This window comes from Anomaloglossus baeobatrachus, chromosome 1 (assembly GCF_048569485.1).
Source record: "Anomaloglossus baeobatrachus isolate aAnoBae1 chromosome 1, aAnoBae1.hap1, whole genome shotgun sequence".
NCBI lineage: Eukaryota > Metazoa > Chordata > Amphibia > Anura > Aromobatidae > Anomaloglossus > Anomaloglossus baeobatrachus.
Window position 1 is genome coordinate 793,907,295 of NC_134353.1, and position 16,502 is coordinate 793,923,796.

The window sequence follows — 16,502 nt, forward strand, 5'->3', positions numbered from 1 at the left end:
CTCTCTCCGCCTCCCTGCTTTTCCCTCCTACCATCCCAGTAGACGTGGCATAACAGAGAGGAGCGCTGCCTGTGCTGCTGCTGGTACAGTAAAATCTCCCCAGCGCTGATTTCCCTCCCTCCCCCCCCCCTCACCCCCGGCCGGAGCCTCTCTGTGCGGTCGGCCGGCCGCCTGTCTGTGCGGTCGGCCGGCCGCCTTTCTGTGCCGGCCGCCTGTCTGTGCGGGCGCCCCCCGGCCGCCTGTCTGTGCGGGCGCCCCCCGGCCGCCTGTCTGTGCGGGCGCCCCCCGGCCGCCTGTCTGTGCGGGCGCCCCCCTGCCGCCTGTCTGTGCGGGCGCCCCCCTGCCGCCTGTCTGTGCGGGCGCCCCCCTGCCGCCTGTCTGTGAAGGCGACCGGCCACCTCACTGTGTGGGCGACCGGCCGCCTCACTGTGGCTGCCTGCGTGTCCATGCTGGAGGCCCGCCGGCTGCCTGCGTGTCCATGCTGGAGGCCCGCCGGCTGCCTGCGTGTCCATGCTGGAGGCCCGCCGGCTGCCTGCGTGTCCATGCTGGAGGCCCGCCGGCTGCCTGCGTGTCCATGCTGGAGGCCCGCCGGCTGCCTGCGTGTCCATGCTGGAGGCCCGCCGGCTGCCTGCGTGTCCATGCTGGAGGCCCGCCGGCTGCCTGCGTGTCCATGCTGGAGGCCCGCCGGCTGCCTGCGTGTCCATGCTGGAGGCCCGCCGGCTGCCTGCGTGTCCATGCTGGAGGCCCGCCGGCTGCCTGCGTGTCCATGCTGGAGGCCCGCCGGCTGCCTGCGTGTCCATGCTGGAGGCCCGCCGGCTGCCTGCGTGTCCATGCTGGAGGCCCGCCGGCTGCCTGCGTGTCCATGCTGGAGGCCCGCCGGCTGCCTGCGTGTCCATGCTGGAGGCCCGCCGGCTGCCTGCGTGTCCATGCTGGAGGCCCGCCGGCTGCCTGCGTGTCCATGCTGGAGGCCCGCCGGCTGCCTGCGTGTCCATGCTGGAGGCCCGCCGGCTGCCTGCGTGTCCATGCTGGAGGCCCGCCGGCTGCCTGCGTGTCCATGCTGGAGGCCCGCCGGCTGCCTGCGTGTCCATGCTGGGGGCCCGCCGGCTGCCTGCGTGTCCATGCTGGGGGCCCGCCGGCTGCCTGCGTGTCCATGCTGGAGGCCCGCCGGCTGCCTGCGTGTCCATGCTGGGGGCCCGCCGGCTGCCTGCGTGTCCATGCTGGAGGCCCGCCGGCTGCCTGCGTGTCCATGCTGGGGGCCCGCCGGCTGCCTGCGTGTCCATGCTGGAGGCCCGCCGGCTGCCTGCGTGTCCATGCTGGGGGCCCGCCGGCTGCCTGCGTGTCCATGCTGGAGGCCCGCCGGCTGCCTGCGTGTCCATGCTGGGGGCCCGCCGGCTGCCTGCGTGTCCATGCTGGGGGCCCGCCGGCTGCCTGCGTGTCCATGCTGGGGGCCCGCCGGCTGCCTGCGTGTCCATGCTGGAGGCCCGCCGGCTGCCTGCGTGTCCATGCTGGAGGCCCGCCGGCTGCCTGCGTGTCCATGCTGGAGGCCCGCCGGCTGCCTGCGTGTCCATGCTGGAGGCCCGCCGGCTGCCTGCGTGTCCATGCTGGAGGCCCGCCGGCTGCCTGCGTGTCCATGCTGGAGGCCCGCCGGCTGCCTGCGTGTCCATGCTGGAGGCCCGCCGGCTGCCTGCGTGTCCATGCTGGAGGCCCGCCGGCTGCCTGCGTGTCCATGCTGGAGGCCCGCCGGCTGCCTGCGTGTCCATGCTGGAGGCCCGCCGGCTGCCTGCGTGTCCATGCTGGAGGCCCGCCGGCTGCCTGCGTGTCCATGCTGGAGGCCCGCCGGCTGCCTGCGTGTCCATGCTGGAGGCCCGCCGGCTGCCTGCGTGTCCATGCTGGAGGCCCGCCGGCTGCCTGCGTGTCCATGCTGGAGGCCCGCCGGCTGCCTGCGTGTCCATGCTGGAGGCCCGCCGGCTGCCTGCGTGTCCATGCTGGAGGCCCGCCGGCTGCCTGCGTGTCCATGCTGGAGGCCCGCCGGCTGCCTGCGTGTCCATGCTGGAGGCCCGCCGGCTGCCTGCGTGTCCATGCTGGAGGCCCGCCGGCTGCCTGCGTGTCCATGCTGGAGGCCCGCCGGCTGCCTGCGTGTCCATGCTGGGGGCCCGCCGGCTGCCTGCGTGTCCATGCTGGAGGCCCGCCGGCTGCCTGCGTGTCCATGCTGGGGGCCCGCCGGCTGCCTGCGTGTCCATGCTGGGGGCCCGCCGGCTGCCTGCGTGTCCATGCTGGGGGGCCCGCCGTCTGCCTGCGTGTCCATGCTGGGGGCCCGCCGGCTGCCTGCGTGTCCATGCTGGGGGCCCGCCGGCTGCCTGCGTGTCCATGCTGGAGGCCCGCCGGCTGCCTGCGTGTCCATGCTGGAGGCCCGCCGGCTGCCTGCGTGTCCATGCTGGAGGCCCGCCGGCTGCCTGCGTGTCCATGCTGGAGGCCCGCCGGCTGCCTGCGTGTCCATGCTGGAGGCCCGCCGGCTGCCTGCGTGTCCATGCTGGAGGCCCGCCGGCTGCCTGCGTGTCCATGCTGGAGGCCCGCCGGCTGCCTGGGTGTCCATGCTGGAGGCCCGCCGGCTGCCTGCGTGTCCATGCTGGAGGCCCGCCGGCTGCCTGCGTGTCCATGCTGGAGGCCCGCCGGCTGCCTGCGTGTCCATGCTGGAGGCCCGCCGGCTGCCTGCGTGTCCATGCTGGAGGCCCGCCGGCTGCCTGCGTGTCCATGCTGGAGGCCCGCCGGCTGCCTGCGTGTCCATGCTGGAGGCCCGCCGGCTGCCTGCGTGTCCATGCTGGAGGCCCGCCGGCTGCCTGCGTGTCCATGCTGGAGGCCCGCCGGCTGCCTGCGTGTCCATGCTGGAGGCCCGCCGGCTGCCTGCGTGTCCATGCTGGAGGCCCGCCGGCTGCCTGCGTGTCCATGCTGGAGGCCCGCCGGCTGCCTGCGTGTCCATGCTGGAGGCCCCGCCGGCTGCCTGCGTGTCCATGCTGGAGGCCCGCCGGCTGCCTGCGTGTCCATGCTGGAGGCCCGCCGGCTGCCTGCGTGTCCATGCTGGAGGCCCGCCGGCTGCCTGCGTGTCCATGCTGGAGGCCCGCCGGCTGCCTGCGTGTCCATGCTGGAGGCCCGCCGGCTGCCTGCGTGTCCATGCTGGAGGCCCGCCGGCTGCCTGCGTGTCCATGCTGGAGGCCCGCCGGCTGCCTGCGTGTCCTTGCTGGAGGCCCGCCGGCTGCCTGCGTGTCCATGCTGGAGGCCCGCCGGCTGCCTGCGTGTCCATGCTGGAGGCCCGCCGGCTGCCTGCGTGTCCATGCTGGAGGCCCGCCGGCTGCCTGCGTGTCCATGCTGGAGGCCCGCCGGCTGCCTGCGTGTCCATGCTGGAGGCCCGCCGGCTGCCTGCGTGTCCATGCTGGAGGCCCGCCGGCTGCCTGCGTGTCCATGCTGGAGGCCCGCCGGCTGCCTGCGTGTCCATGCTGGAGGCCCGCCGGCTGCCTGCGTGTCCATGCTGGAGGCCCGCCGGCTGCCTGCGTGTCCATGCTGGAGGCCCGCCGGCTGCCTGCGTGTCCATGCTGGAGGCCCGCCGGCTGCCTGCGTGTCCATGCTGGAGGCCCGCCGGCTGCCTGCGTGTCCATGCTGGAGGCCCGCCGGCTGCCTGCGTGTCCATGCTGGAGGCCCGCCGGCTGCCTGCGTGTCCATGCTGGAGGCCCGCCGGCTGCCTGCGTGTCCATGCTGGAGGCCCGCCGGCTGCCTGCGTGTCCATGCTGGAGGCCCGCCGGCTGCCTGCGTGTCCATGCTGGAGGCCCGCCGGCTGCCTGCGTGTCCATGCTGGAGGCCCGCCGGCTGCCTGCGTGTCCATGCTGGAGGCCCGCCGGCTGCCTGCGTGTCCATGCTGGAGGCCCGCCGGCTGCCTGCGTGTCCATGCTGGAGGCCCGCCGGCTGCCTGCGTGTCCATGCTGGAGGCCCGCCGGCTGCCTGCGTGTCCATGCTGGGGGCCCGCCGGCTGCCTGCGTGTCCATGCTGGAGGCCCGCCGGCTGCCTGCGTGTCCATGCTGGGGGCCCGCCGGCTGCCTGCGTGTCCATGCTGGGGGCCCGCCGGCTGCCTGCGTGTCCATGCTGGGGGCCCGCCGTCTGCCTGCGTGTCCATGCTGGGGGCCCGCCGGCTGCCTGCGTGTCCATGCTGGGGGCCCGCCGGCTGCCTGCGTGTCCATGCTGGAGGCCCGCCGGCTGCCTGCGTGTCCATGCTGGAGGCCCGCCGGCTGCCTGCGTGTCCATGCTGGAGGCCCGCCGGCTGCCTGCGTGTCCATGCTGGAGGCCCGCCGGCTGCCTGCGTGTCCATGCTGGAGGCCCGCCGGCTGCCTGCGTGTCCATGCTGGAGGCCCGCCGGCTGCCTGCGTGTCCATGCTGGAGGCCCGCCGGCTGCCTGGGTGTCCATGCTGGAGGCCCGCCGGCTGCCTGCGTGTCCATGCTGGAGGCCCGCCGGCTGCCTGGGTGTCCATGCTGGAGGCCCGCCGGCTGCCTGCGTGTCCATGCTGGAGGCCCGCCGGCTGCCTGCGTGTCCATGCTGGAGGCCCGCCGGCTGCCTGCGTGTCCATGCTGGAGGCCCGCCGGCTGCCTGCGTGTCCATGCTGGAGGCCCGCCGGCTGCCTGCGTGTCCATGCTGGAGGCCCGCCGGCTGCCTGCGTGTCCATGCTGGAGGCCCGCCGGCTGCCTGCGTGTCCATGCTGGAGGCCCGCCGGCTGCCTGCGTGTCCATGCTGGAGGCCCGCCGGCTGCCTGCGTGTCCATGCTGGAGGCCCGCCGGCTGCCTGCGTGTCCATGCTGGAGGCCCGCCGGCTGCCTGCGTGTCCATGCTGGAGGCCCGCCGGCTGCCTGCGTGTCCATGCTGGAGGCCCGCCGGCTGCCTGCGTGTCCATGCTGGAGGCCCGCCGGCTGCCTGCGTGTCCATGCTGGAGGCCCGCCGGCTGCCTGCGTGTCCATGCTGGAGGCCCGCCGGCTGCCTGCGTGTCCATGCTGGAGGCCCGCCGGCTGCCTGCGTGTCCTTGCTGGAGGCCCGCCGGCTGCCTGCGTGTCCATGCTGGAGGCCCGCCGGCTGCCTGCGTGTCCATGCTGGAGGCCCGCCGGCTGCCTGCGTGTCCATGCTGGAGGCCCGCCGGCTGCCTGCGTGTCCATGCTGGAGGCCCGCCGGCTGCCTGCGTGTCCATGCTGGAGGCCCGCCGGCTGCCTGCGTGTCCATGCTGGAGGCCCGCCGGCTGCCTGCGTGTCCATGCTGGAGGCCCGCCGGCTGCCTGCGTGTCCATGCTGGAGGCCCGCCGGCTGCCTGCGTGTCCATGCTGGAGGCCCGCCGGCTGCCTGCGTGTCCATGCTGGAGGCCCGCCGGCTGCCTGCGTGTCCATGCTGGAGGCCCGCCGGCTGCCTGCGTGTCCATGCTGGAGGCCCGCCGGCTGCCTGCGTGTCCATGCTGGAGGCCCGCCGGCTGCCTGCGTGTCCATGCTGAATGGGTGTGGATGGGGAGTGGATATGGGCGTGACTGTGAAATGGGTGTGGTTAGGGGGCGTGGCCTAAAAATTTGCCGCGGCGCGCTAAACCGTCGTTCGTACATCACGGCCAAATCGCTGCCCGTGGCGAACAATATCGCAGGTACGCGTCACACGAACTTACCTTCCTAACGACGTCGCTGTGGCCAGCGAACAACCTCTTTTTTTAAGGCTATGTGCACACGTTGCGTCGTGATCCTGCAGAAATAATGGGTGCAGTGTTTCTGCAGAAAAAAAGCCGAATTCATGCGTTTTGGATGCAGCCTCTCCCATAGACAGAGCAGGAGCTGCATCCAAAGCGCACGGAATAATTGACATGTTGCTTTTTAGAATGCAGCAATTTAAAACAAAATTTTGGCATCCAAATCGCTGCACTCTCAAACGCAACGTGCGCATGGATTATGCACAATCTTCATAGATTGTGCTGGGGACGCAGGTCGCATGCATTTATGCTGTGGTGCAATACACAGCGTAAATGCATGAAATTCAGCAACGTGCGCACATAGTCTTAGGGGGCGGTTTGTGCGGCGTCACATCGACGTCACACAGCAGGCCACCAATAGAAGCGGAGGGGTGGAGAGCAGCCGCACGAACGTCACTCCCACCTCGTTGCCGGAGGACACAGGAACTCTGTTGTTCATCGTTCCCGGGGTGTCACACGTAGCGATGTGTGCTGCCTCACGAACGACGAACAACCTGCGTCTAGAACGAGCAACGATATTTGGAAAATGAACGACATGTTCAATCAATCAACGATTTTGTGAGTATTTGGGATCGTTAGCGGTCGCTCGTAAGTGTCACACGCAACAACGTCACTAATGAGGCCGGATGTGCATCACAAATTACGTGACCCCAGCGACATCTCGTTAGCAATGTCGTTGCGTGTAACGGGGCCTTTTAGTCTATGCCCACAAAAGGTCATTTTCTCTCAAATTTTGTTCACAAATTTGTCTAAATCTGTGTTAGTTAGCACTTCTCCTTTGCCGACATAATCCACCTGACAAGATGCTGATTAGGCAGCATGATTATTGTAGAGTGCCTTAGCCGGGCTACAATAAAAGCCCAATCTAAAATGTGCAGTTTTACAGCATTTTGGAGTCCAGGGAAGTCAGAAACGCCGTATCTGGTGTGACCACCATTTGTCAGTAGGCTATCTGCCCTGTACAGTGAAAACAGGTATTCATCCGTAAAGATAACACCTCCAAACGTGTCATACACCATGGAATCTGATCATTTCCCCACCCATCAGTCAGTTGGAGACCCCCCGATGAGGATGACAAGCAAGGACATGAGCTTCCTTGAGATGGTTTCTGTTTCCACAGAAATTCTTTGGTTATGCAAACCGATTTGTTGCTGCAGCTGTCGGGTGGCTGGTCTCTAATGATCTTGGAGGTGAACATACTGGATGTTAAGGTCCAGGGCTGGTGTGGTTACACGTGGTCTGCGGCTGTGATGGCCAGTTGGATTGACTGCTAAATTCTCTGAAATGCCTTTGCAGATGGCTTATGGTAGCGAAAGATGATAATTACTTACCGGTAATTGAATTTTCCAGAACCATGACAGCACTGTACATGAGAGTGTATATCTGCCCCCAGGAAACCTACAGAAATAAAAGGGTGGTACCTCTCTCAAAGCCCCAGTGTTCTTATGGAGCATATATGATAGTCGCTTTACTAATACACATACATACAGAGGAAATCCCCGGCATTTAAGTAAATATAATTTTAAAATATGGTAAAGAATTCCACCACCAACTCCAAGGAAAGGGAATTTGTAAAGTTCGGTCATGGTTCAAGAAAATCCAATTACTGGTAAGTAATTATCATTTTTTCTCCCTTCACCATAACAGCACCGTATGAGAGAGAATAAAATAGAAGAAAACTCTAGGATGACACCATTGCAGAAAACACCTTCCTTCAAAAGGATAGGCCCGAAAGTCTCTAATCCAATCTTTAGTTTTTCAAAAAGGTAGAAAGTGATGACCAGACCGCAGCCTTACAGATTTTTTCCACAGAAGCATTAGCCCTTTCTGCCCAGGAAGTAGCTATAGGTCTAGAGGAGTGAGCCCTAATACCCTGAGGTATAATTTTGAGGGTAAGGCCTAAGACACACGGCATTAAAATCAGTGCGAGTGGAATGCAATAAAACATCACATTCCACTCGGACCAACATTAGCCTATGAGCGATTATTTTCTCAGCCATAATCGGACCGAGAAAACAATCGCAGCATGCAGTGATTGTAATGCATTACTGGTTTCTCTCGCACCCATTCAAGTCTATGGGGCAAGAGAAAAATCACACTGCACTCGCGGTACACTGGTGTACCATGAGTGCAGGGCAAGAATGGCAATCCCTCCCCTCCGCAGCGCTGGCCCGCCCCTCCTCAGCGCCAGCCCTCCCCTCCTGAGTGCTGGCCCGCCCCCCGCAGCTGAGGTCCGATTGCAAGATCGGACCTCTGTCGCAGTGACATTCGCATGACACTCGGCTCCCGCTGTGCTGCCAGTGTGAGCCGAGTGTCATCCGAGGATCGCACTAGTGCCCTGTGTGGCCCCAGCCTAAGAGCCTTGATGGGAATTGAAGATATTTGCTCAAATGGTGTCCTTGTAAGGGCATTTAAAACTTAATTTAGATCCCAATGGGTACTCAACTTTCTAGAGGAAAAAAAGCCCTAATGAACCTATTAATCTACAGGTGGTCAGTGATCTTCTGATCAAATAATGCACACAGGGCTGATAACTGAATTCTTAAGATGCTGGTGGAAAGGCTCCTCTCCAACCATTTTTGTTTTTAAATTTGAATATCTCACCTAGAGGAATCTGCTGGCACTGGGTGGACAGACTTTGACCTGTGAACACCAATAATTTGTTCCATATTCTAGCATACTTAATGGAAGTCACTTTTTTCTACTTGAAAGGAAAGTAGAGACTAGGTTCTTGAAAACACTTTGTCTAATAATAGCCTCCTTTCAAGTTACATGCAGTCAGGTGTAACCTGTGAACTTAAGGATGGAAGATCAGACCATGAGACAGCAGATCTGGCACATATCTGGTAAGTATCGAGGGGTCCGTTATTGACATGACACTGAGCTTTGTGACTCATGTCCTGTTCGGCCAGAAATGGGCAATTAGTATGACCCTGTCTCTTTCCTCTTGTATCTTCTTCAGGACTATCGGAATTGGAGGAAATGGAAGAAAGGCATAGGCCAACTGAAACTTGTAACATCTACATCTACCCCATCCGGTGATTCACTTCTATCTAGGGATCTAGGGAAAAACATTTTTACACCTGTTGATTCTTTCTGGTTGTAAACAGATCTATTTCTGGTTTTCCCCAGTCCACAGATTTGGCTGAAAATATCTCGACTTAGAAGCCACTCACCCTGACTTAGCCTGTGCAGACTCAAAAAGTCGGCTACAACGACCCTTTTAAGTGTAGGCCTGGAAGGGACAGCAAACTTTCCTCTGCTATTAGCAACAACTTGCTTGCCTCTGCCATCAGCGGTCCTAATTTGGTTCCTCCTTCGTGATTCAGATAAGCAACTGTTTGTTGTACTGTTGTCAGATAGAAAAATTACGTCTCTTCCCATAGTCCTAAGGTTATTTTAATAGAATATCTTACCGCCGCTAGTTCTTTTCGATTTGAGGAGCCGCCACTTAGAGCGGGCTCCCCAGTCCACAGTAATTGCGGCCATGGTAATTATTAGCAGATTTTTGCTACTCCAAGGTACTTCTTTTGAAAGATTTCTCTCGTTAAACCACCAGTCCAGAGAACTTAACACTAGAGATGAGCGAACCGGCCGTGGTTCGGCTCGAGTTCGGTTCGTCGAACGGAGGTCCCGTTCGAGTTCGGTTCGTCAAACGTTCGACGAACCAAACTCGAACCGCATAGGAAACAATGGCAGGCAATCACAAACACAGAAAAACACCTAGAAAACACCCTCAAAGGTGTCCAAAAGGTGACAAACAACTCACAACACAACACAAACACACGGGAAAGTGACAAGGACATATACTCATGCGAAAACAAAAGAGCTGGACAAGGAAAAAGAGGAGGAGACACAGATATATGAGTATATGCAAGGAAACATCGATGCCATTATTGTGCAACTTGAGCCCTGCTCATTTTAGGCTTCCAATCTGGATAAATTGCCTGAGCTTGCCACGTACGCCTTGGGGATCTTGTCGTGTCCTGCAGCCAGCGTTCTCTCGGAACCTGTCTTCAGTGCTGCTGGGGGTCTGCTGGCAGATAAGCACACGTGTCTGTCCACTGACAATGTGGACATGGCTCTCAGAGAACTTTTCTTCCCCTGGGTCAGCCAGGGGAGGCGAAAGGCACGCGTATTTTTGAGAGTGCTTCATGCAAAGCATCTCTTTCATTTTGAAAAGGGGGATCAACTGATGCCAGTCAAGTGGGGTGTGTGTGGCCCAATTGAGTGGCAACGAGGGAGACTGTGGTTGGAGTCCCCTCGCTGTGTTTCTAAAAGAACCAAGATGAACAAGTCATGGCTCTTTTCTTCCCCTGGGTCAGCCAGGGGAGGTGAAAGGCACGCATATTTTTGAGAGTGCTTCATGCAAAGCATCTCTTTCATTTTGAAAAGGGGGATCAACTGATGCCAGTCAAGTGGGGTGTGTGTGGCCCAATTAGTGGCAACGAGGGAGACTGTGGTTGGAATCCCCTCGCTGTGTTTCTAAAAGAACCAAGATGAACAAGTCATGGCTCTCAGAGGACTTTTCTTCCCCTGGGTCAGCCAGGGGAGGTGAAAGGCACGCGTATTTTTGAGAGTGCTTCATGCAAAGCATCTTTTTCATTTTGAAAAGGGGGGTCAACTGATGCCAGTCAAGTGGGATGTGTGTGGCCCAATTAGTGGAAACGAGGGAGACTGTGGTTGGAGTCCCCTCGCTTTTGAAAAAAGAACCAAGATGAACACATCATGGCTCTCAGAGGACTTTTCTTCCCTTGGGTCAGCCAGGGGAGGTGAAAGGCACGCGTATTTTTGAGAGTGCTTCATGCAAAGCATCTTTTTCATTTTGAAAAGGGGGGTCAACTGATGCCAGTCAAGTGGGGTGTGTGTGGCCCAATTAGTGGCAACGAGGGAGACTGTGGTTGGAGTCCCCTCGCTGTGTTTCTAAAAGAACCAAGATGAACAAGTCATGGCTCTCAGAGGACTTTTCTTCCCCTGGGTCAGCCAGGGGAGGTGAAAGGCACGCGTATTTTTGAGAGTGCTTCATGCAAAGCATCTTTTTCATTTTGAAAAGGGGGGTCAACTGATGCCAGTCAAGTGGGGTGTGTGTGGCCCAATTAGTGGAAACGAGGGAGACTGTGGTTGGAGTCCCCTCGCTGTGTTTCTAAAATAACCAAGATGAACAAGTCATGGCTCTCAAAGGACTTTTTTTCCCCTGGGTCAGCCAGGGGAGGCGAAAGGCACTTGTATTTTTGAGAGTGCTTCATGCAAAGCATCTTTTTCATTTTGAAAAGGGGGGTCAACTGATGCCAGTCAAGTGGGGTGTGTGTGGCCCAATTAGTGGAAACGAGGGAGACTGTGGTTGGAGTCCCCTCGCTGTGTTTTACATGATTTTCGAAGGGCATGACATGCCTAAGAGGTTGAGTTTCATCATCTGCAACTTGTTGGCAACAGAAAGGCTGCCTTTACACCCTTTTGAGACCGAGGATTTTCGAGACCTTATGCCCATTGCAGTGCCCCAAGAGCCGATGGCCAGTTGTCACTCCTTCTCCAAGAAAGGCGTGCCCGCGCTACCACAGCAAGTCGCACACAACCTCAATGATTCCTTGAGAAACTCTGTGTGTGACAGGGTGCATTTCACCACAGATACTTGGACCAGTAAGCATGGACAGGGGAGTTACATGTTGCTGACTGGGCACTGGGTAACTATGGTGAGAGATGGAGAAGGGTTTGCTGTACAAGTCTTGCCGTCCCCACGACTTGTGTGTCAATCCTTCCTCTGTATGTACAAGTTCCTCCACCTTCTGCCTCCTCAACCTCGTGTGGGTCCTCCACATCGGCCCAAACCCTGTGTGGTCAGGCCACCCTTCCTTGTAACTGCGCCCAAGGAATCCCACACACCTCCTTACTATGCTGGCAGCAGAGCTCAAGGCCATCAGGCGGTCAAATGTTTACTTTGAAATGTAGGGGAAATGTGAGACACCGCTGAGGAATTGTGGACGGTTAGCTCTGGAGAGTGAGACCGAGTTTCATCAATGGTTGTCTCCACTCAACCAGCAGTCAGGGAAGGTCGGGTGCGACAATGATGCAAACCAGTCTGCGACCCTTCTTCAGGGCAATGTGACACACGTGCCTTGTATGGCTCACGTGTTGAACCTGGTTGTCCAGCAATTTTTAAAACACTATCCCGGCCTACATGGCCTTCTGCAGAGGGCACGGTGTAACGCCTGCCTGGATCGACACACTCAGATGGGCTGTAAAGGATAGTCTAGAGGGAAGCCACTCACCAAGCTGGACACCCAGAACCCTGAAACCCTTTAACCCCTATACAGTGATTTGGAATTACACAGGGCCCAAGTTGATCAATACCTGTGGAAGGCTGCAGTTCCAGAGAATAGTAGTCATGCAGGGTCAAATACATTAATTGAGGAAGAGGAACCGAATGGGATGGCCAGGACTTAATCAGAAAACAAGCAGAGGTGAAATGCGGATCGGCCAACGAGGTACATAAACAGCAAGCAGGAAAAGTAGTCAGGTAACAAGCACACAAACTCATAAAACTGAACTGGGGGTAACAGTAACAAGAGGTTCATAGCATTGTCTGGCAGTGGTCTGCAGACAGGAGGGGCCTAAAAAAGGGTGTGGTGTCTTCCCATTGGTTGTAGCTGAATGATGGTACTTCATCTGTGAAATACCCACCACCTACATTCAGCCTGTGGTTCTGTATCTGTCAAGGTAACGCAACCCAGTGGGTGACCATAACCTGCGTCCACCTGCGCCGCAGGCATCGACTCCTTTCCCATCATCAGCACTATGCACGAAAGGAACACGTTGTCACCTGGCGACCGGAGTACAAATTGATTGAGTGGACTACATTGGTGACTTAACAGCCGTGTGCGGCAATGATGCAAACCTGACTGCGGCCCTTCGTCAGGGCAATGTGACACACGTGCCTTGTATGGCTCACGTGTTGAATCTGATTCTCCAGCAATTTTTAAAATACCATCCCGGCCTACATGGCCTTGTGCAGCGGGCACGCTGCTATGTGCTCACTTTCATCCTTCGCACCCAGCAGCTCAACAACTTTCATCGCTCCTGAAGTCTTAGGGTCTGGCGGTTAAATGCCGGAAATGCGATGTTCCGACACGCAGGAATTGGAATGTGCACATGTTGCAGCGTGTGTGGCAGCACCACAGAGCCCTGCTGAAATACGGTATGACGTATACCCTGGGCTAACTTGATCCAGAGGTGGAGCAGATCACGCTGCTGGAGTGGTGTCAGATTAAGGACCTATGCACCCTTCTACACAGTTTACAAAGGTCGACGAAGATGTTTAGCACTGGCGATGCCATTCTCAGCGTGACAATTCTGGTCATCTACAAGATGGAACTGAATAGGATAACTGAAGTGAGCAATAATATATATATATTATGAGTGCAAGCCAAAAAATACATACTATATATAAGGATAAGGCTGCACATCAAACTTAGATAATGGTATAATGCCTCAAGCATATGGAAAAATATTGGAATATACAATGAAAAATGCTACTTGCTAACTTGAACATGTGAATAATGAATTGCATACCTGCCATGAATATAAGGAAAAAGGAGATATTTAGCAATAGCATTGATCAATGTAACTGAGCCCCAAGACCTCGTCAAGGTATATCTCTATATTGGGGTCCCTAGCTCTGTGACCCTAACTGTGTGTCATCTCATTGCAATTAAAAACTGCTGTGGGTGGAGAGGGGTAACTAAGGACTTTCTTATATAGGAGATGGAAAAAACATGGCCGAAAGGGGCGGAGCTGTGTTCACATTCAGAAAAAAACTACATATAACTGAATAGGATAACTGAAGTGAGCACTAATATATATATATTATGAGTGCAAGCCAAAAAATACATACTATATATAAGGATAAGGCTGCACATCAAAGTTAGATAATGGTATAATGCCTCAAGCATATGGAAAAATATTGGAATATACAATGAAAAATGCTACTTGCTAACTTGAACATGTGAATAATGAATTGCATACCTGCCATGAATATAAGGAAAAGGGAGATATTTAGCAATCGCATTGATTAATGTAACTGAGCCCCAAGACCTCGTCAAGGTATATCTCTATATTGGGGTCCCTAACTCTGTGATCCTAACTGTGTGTCATCTCATTGCAATTAAAAACTGCTGTGGGTGGAGAGGGGTAACTAAGGACTTTCTTATATAGGAGATGGAAAAAACATGGCCGAAAGGGGCGGAGCTGTGTTCACATTCAGAAAAAAACTACATATAACTGAATAGGATAACTGAAGTGAGCACTAATATATATATATATTATGAGTGCAAGCCAAAAAATACATACTATATATAAGGATAAGGCTGCACATCAAACTTAGATAATGGTATAATGCCTCAAGCATATGGAAAAATATTGGAATATACAATGAAAAATGCTACTTGCTAACTTGAACATGTGAATAATGAATTGCATACCTGCCATGAATATAAGGAAAAGGGAGATATTTAGCAATCGCATTGATCAATGTAACTGAGCCCCAAGACCTCGTCAAGGTATATCTCTATATTGGGGTCCTTAACTCTGTGACCCTAACTGTGTGTCATCTCATTGCAATTAAAAACTGCTGTGGATGGAGAGGGGTAACTAAGGACTTTCTTATATAGGAGATGGAAAAAACATGGCCGAAAGGGGCGGAGCTGTGTTCACATTCAGAAAAAAACTACATATAACTGAATAGGATAACTGAAGTGAGCACTAATATATATATATTATGAGTGCAAGCCAAAAAATACATACTATATATAAGGATAAGGCTGCACATCAAAGTTAGATAATGGTATAATGCCTCAAGCATATGGAAAAATATTGGAATATACAATGAAAAATGCTACTTGCTAACTTGAACATGTGAATAATGAATTGCATACCTGCCATGAATATAAGGAAAAAGGAGATATTTAGCAATCGCATTGATCAATGTAACTGAGCCCCAAGACCTCGTCAAGGTATATCTCTATATAACTGAGCCCCAAGTTACATTGATCAATGCGATTGCTAAATATCTCCTTTTTCCTTATATTCATGGCAGGTATGCAATTCATTATTCACATGTTCAAGTTAGCAAGTAGCATTTTTCATTGTATATTCCAATATTTTTCCATATGCTTCAGGCATTATACCATTATCTAAGTTTGATGTGCAGCCTTATCCTTATATATAGTATGTATTTTTTGGCTTGCACTCATAATATATATATATTAGTGCTCACTTCAGTTATCCTATTCAGTTATATGTAGTTTTTTTCTGAATGTGAACACAGCTCCGCCCCTTTCGGCCATGTTTTTTCCATCTCCTATATAAGAAAGTCCTTAGTTACCCCTCTCCACCCACAGCAGTTTTTAATTGCAATGAGATGACACACAGTTAGGGTCACAGAGCTAGGGACCCCAATATAGAGATATACCTTGACGAGGTCTTGGGGCTCAGTTACATTGATCAATGCGATTGCTAAATATCTCCTTTTTCCTTATATTCATGGCAGGTATGCAATTCATTATTCACATGTTCAAGTTAGCAAGTAGCATTTTTCATTGTATATTCCAATATTTTTCCATATGCTTGAGGCATTATACCATTATCTAACTTTGATGTGCAGCCTTATCCTTATATATAGTATGTATTTTTTGGCTTGCACTCATAATATATATATATATTAGTGCTCACTTCAGTTATCCTATTCAGTTATATGTAGTTTTTTTCTGAATGTGAACACAGCTCCGCCCCTTTCGGCCATGTTTTTTCCATCTCCTATATAAGAAAGTCCTTAGTTACCCCTCTCCACCCACAGCAGTTTTTAATTGCAATGAGATGACACACAGTTAGGGTCACAGAGCTAGGGACCCCAATATAGAGATATACCTTGACGAGGTCTTGGGGCTCAGTTACATTGATCAATGCTATTGCTAAATATCTCCTTTTTCCTTATATTCATGGCAGGTATGCAATTCATTATTCACATGTTCAAGTTAGCAAGTAGCATTTTTCATTGTATATTCCAATATTTTTCCATATGCTTGAGGCATTATACCATTATCTAAGATTGATGTGCAGCCTTATCCTTATATATCTACAAGATGGAGCACACTGTAAGCATTATTCGGAGTCAGGTGTTGGTCCAAGAGGAAGGTGAGGAAGTACAGGAGGAGTCAAATGCAGAAGGGATAATAAGATCTACAAGGTCCATACGGTGAGCGGCACCTAGGCGGCAGTCATGGTGGGGGACAGGGATTAACAAGGGCGCATAGTATCAGCAAAAATTGTTGAGGAAGGTGCAGGAGCCCATGAAGAAATGGAGGACGAACTGGCGATGGGCATGGAAGACTCAGCAGATGAGTGAGAGCTTGCTCACATTTTGGTTGTGCGAGGTTGTGGGGAGAGGGCAGAGGAAGGAGGCACGATTCTCACCTCTCTGCCACCAACACACAAAGGACTTGGTCCTCCTGGATGCACAAGACACATGAGCACCTTCTTGCTGCACTACCTACAACATGACCCTCGGATTGTACGAATTCGAAGTAATGCTAACTACTGGGTTGCCACACTGTTAGATCCCCGGTACAAGACAAAATTTGGCGAAATAATTCCTGCCATAGAAATGGACGCACGTATACAGGAGTATCTGCAGAAGGTGGTACGTATTCTTAGATCTGCTTTTCCAGTAAACACCAGTGCTGCACAGAGTGAATCTCA